The sequence below is a fragment of the Mizuhopecten yessoensis genome, unplaced genomic scaffold, assembly GCF_002113885.1.
Source record: "Mizuhopecten yessoensis strain PY_sf001 unplaced genomic scaffold, ASM211388v2 scaffold10697, whole genome shotgun sequence".
In the NCBI taxonomy this organism is placed as follows: Eukaryota; Metazoa; Mollusca; class Bivalvia; order Pectinida; family Pectinidae; genus Mizuhopecten; species Mizuhopecten yessoensis.
Window position 1 is genome coordinate 336,228 of NW_018408676.1, and position 3,863 is coordinate 340,090.

Sequence of the window (3,863 nt, forward strand, 5' to 3'; positions counted from 1 at the left end):
CCCCAAAAAAAAAATTATTCCTGAAAACTACAAAGTTATTCAAGTTTTAATTTTTCAGATTACCTCCCTTTGTTGGTAGTTTGAGAGCAGAATTGGTAAAAAATCACTTATCAGGAGAATTCATATTACTCGGTCACTTTTTAAGTGAGAAAGGAAACGGATACATCTTTTTGTTCATTGTTTCATTTTCCAGACATTTAAAAGGTTTTGATTAAATTTTTGGGAAAAAAAAGGGATGTATAATTATGGTAGCAGAGTACAGTAGCGTACGGTGTCCATGGGTGATATTTTTATACAATGAATAACCCCTGTAATATAACATGTATCAAAAATAAAAATAAAAAATCAGCACTAAAATTGGCATATCCATGATGAAGTGGACTATGTGGGCTTCATAATTTTTCAAAAAAAAAAATCGAATTTGGATTGAGACTACAATTTTGGGCATTTACAAATCTGTGTCTACACAACAAAAGCTAGCTTTTCATGTAGTCTATTTTTGTACTCAGCACATGTGTAAATATTGTGAAAAATCCACCGGAATGACCTATGCTAAAACGTGAGTATTTCTGTTACCGAGTAGGCGATATTTAATTTCAGACAGGTTTTAAGAAAAACAATTCTACTTGCGGGGGTCAAATTCTGGGTTAAAAATCATGATTTTTTGCATATTTTGGTGTTTTTTGATGTGGTAACCATGGTTTTCAGAAGTCCCAAATCTGGGGAAATCACTTTTTGAAAAAAAAAATGTTCTTCTAAAAAACAGCTTTTCAAAATGTAGTTTATAAATATATATATATATATATGTAGGTGTGTTGTGCAGGATGAATCCGCTATCCATGTTTATCCGAGACATGCCCTTTATTTTTAGGGTCAAGCCATTTCTACTGTACTCTGCCACCTGATGATGCCTAGCAACTCTGCACTAACTATTAATGTGACTTACTTTGAGAAGGCAGATAACTTTTTCGCGCACCTTAACAAAAAAAACCACGAAAAGGTATATTATCTCCCCCTTTCGTGGGAGGAGATAGACGAAGTAAAGATGGATATTAAAGACTTGTTCAGACCTCATTTAGAATGGCTAAAAGACGAAGTAAGTAGTGCCGTTATTACTACATGACTAATTATATATATATATATATATATATATGTATGTATTTATTTAAATATTTATATATATATATTCTTGCTATTGTTTGTACAGGCTAAACAAGAACCAGACGTGGTAAGTTGAAATAGTATCTATCATAATCTTATATTCCTATATCTTAATATTCCTATATCTTATTAATCATATCATAATCTTATATTCCTATATCTTAATATTCCTATATCTTATTAATCATATCATAATCTTTATCTTATTTTAGCCAGTGCCGGTTAAACAAGAAGTGGTAAGTTTAACCTTTTACATAGCATATCATAATCCTTTTTGGTTTAAAACGCTAACCTCTACATACTTATTACTCTCTTCTTTCGTCTCACTTCTTGTATGTTAACCTGTTTATTATATAGAGGATGATCCATATCAAAGGCAACGACTGAATCAACAGCAGCAGCTGCCACAACAAGAGTCGAAACAGCAACCACAGCAGCAGCTGCAGCAGCAGTCACTGGATGATTTTGCGTTTTATTAGATTTTTTTGAGGAACATTGTGATGATACTTGTGACATTGGAGTGTCACATTAACAGTTTTGTTGGGTTTTTTCTTTAATTAAATAATGTTAAATGTCTTGATAACAGTTTTCTATAACTATGCCGTGTTCTTAAAATATCTGAAATATATCATTGCCACAATGCTCCTCGACAGAAAGTAAAAACAAATCAAAGATATTTTTATATATTTTTTTATTATTTTCATGTACAATTATGCAATCTGTCTATACCATTTTGTAATCTGAACATATATATATATATATAACACAGTCTCATTTCGTTAGACCACGATGTTGTTAAACTGTTCAATCATCTACATACAATGAGCTATTTTGTAATTTCAAATACCAATTATTTTATAAATTACAGCAAAGCTTTCATCATCATGTAATATATTAAATGCTTTTATCATGAAGTAACTAATTGAATACATTGAAATCAGTAATGAACAAATTGTAATTAAAATAATATACATGAAAAATCATTCATAAAACAATTACAATAATGAAATAACGAAACAATTATGTACAATTCATAAAGATGCATGAACTTTATTTATAAGTCAAACGATCTAAGTTTCTAAATGAAAAAGCTACTAATTAAATTGGTGAAAGCTTAACAATGTCGTTTTTGTTTTGTAATGTCCAAAGGCATAGCTATCGTAGAGATTTGATAAGATCCACCGTTTGTCGTCAAACGCACTTAATCCAGATTTGTTGATGTTATACACGTATAACTGATGTCTATCGCTCCTAATGGAGTGCATTTCACACATTTTGTTTTGTTTGCCAAAGAGACATTCTTTGTACATCTCGTGACGTAAGTCGCGCTTTATGGTAGCTTTACCAATGCCTTTAGCTACCTGCTTCTCTTTGAAGAATTGATAGTGATTCTCATGTTTTGATACATAAAACTTTCTGGATTGGCATATCGAAAGCTATACAGTTTAGCACGAAGTCCTACAAACTCTACGATAGGTTTGCCTCCGGTTTCGTCTTTAAAATAACCGGGTATCTTTTTATTGGTCGAATCGTAACAGAAGTGCTCGATAGGATAATTTGACAAGTCAAACAAGTGTCTGTTTTCAAGCATGTCGACATAGATGTCGCTGCATTGCACGTGATAACAAAAACTGTCAGTGTCTGTGAATAATAATTTTATCCCGTCTCCATATTTCGGTTTGAGATATTTGTAGTAAAATTCGTACATGATACATTTTGAGAAATCTAAGATGACTTGACCTACGTAGACAGGTTTGTTTAACACTAGTTTTATTTTGGCGTTTTCTATGCCCGTCAAGTCCTCATTAAAAATGGTAAATCTTTGAAAAGAGGGTTTTGCACAGTATTTTTTAATTTTTTTGATCGTGTGAGCGAGTTTGATGTCGACCCTGTTGCGAACGTTTTCCATGGTCTTACCAAAGACGGCATTGTTCATCAATTTAAAAAAGTCTTTTTCGAAATCATTCTTGGAGACCGTTCTTTTTGTAGTATTGAAATCGATGTACTTTTTAAGCCAAGAAACTTGCCTATATTCTAACACTCTATGAATCTTGATTAGTTTCATTCCTAGCTCTAAGTACAGCTGTAAGTTTCTATAGTGACAGATGTATTTCGTTTTGTTTTCTAAATTGGGAACCAGTTTAGGGGTGGCAATGCGTCATACAGCCCAGACTCTGTATGTTTGCCGCTTGGGTATAGCTCTCTCCACAGTGCTTTGCTTGTGGGAGATAACTCCTCGTCAGAGACAGTTTTACGCTCGGGAGCCAAAGGGTACTCGCTCATTAGATCGTGATCGCTTTCGCCCACCTCTAAATCGACATCTAGTATATATCCCAAGTCACCCTCTTTAGGTATAGACGATAGGTCAAACTCTTCCTCAACCCAACGAAAATCCCCACGGGCAACGGTTCTGACATGGCTTTGCCGTATACATGATATACGAGTCGGGATGGGAGGGATCATACGATTCGGGAATGTAGGGATTGTTGGCTTTTGCATACTTGTTGGAAACCATAGAAACACCTCCCCTGACTCCGCTCTCGAAAAACAGGTACATGTCTGGGTCTGTGAGTAATTCTAAACGAACGTCTGTCATTTTCAAAGCCGCTTGCCATGCTAGACCGGGTGCAGTGTAAAAGTGAGCGGCGTCTAGTCCATAATAATTTAGACACATGGTTCGGAAATTTTCAAACACGTCGGCT

The 3,863-nt window shown here is 34.2% G+C and overlaps 1 long non-coding RNA gene across 1 annotated transcript; it reads left to right on the plus strand.

The window, feature by feature from the left end:
* Positions 1-1,206: 1,206 nt before the first annotated feature.
* On the plus strand, positions 1,207-1,817 carry LOC110461871. Its single transcript, XR_002464198.1, has 3 exons — positions 1,207-1,228; positions 1,374-1,397; positions 1,519-1,817. It is a non-coding gene; the product is annotated as an uncharacterized LOC110461871 (long non-coding RNA).
* The last annotated feature ends 2,046 nt before the right edge of the window (positions 1,818-3,863 follow it).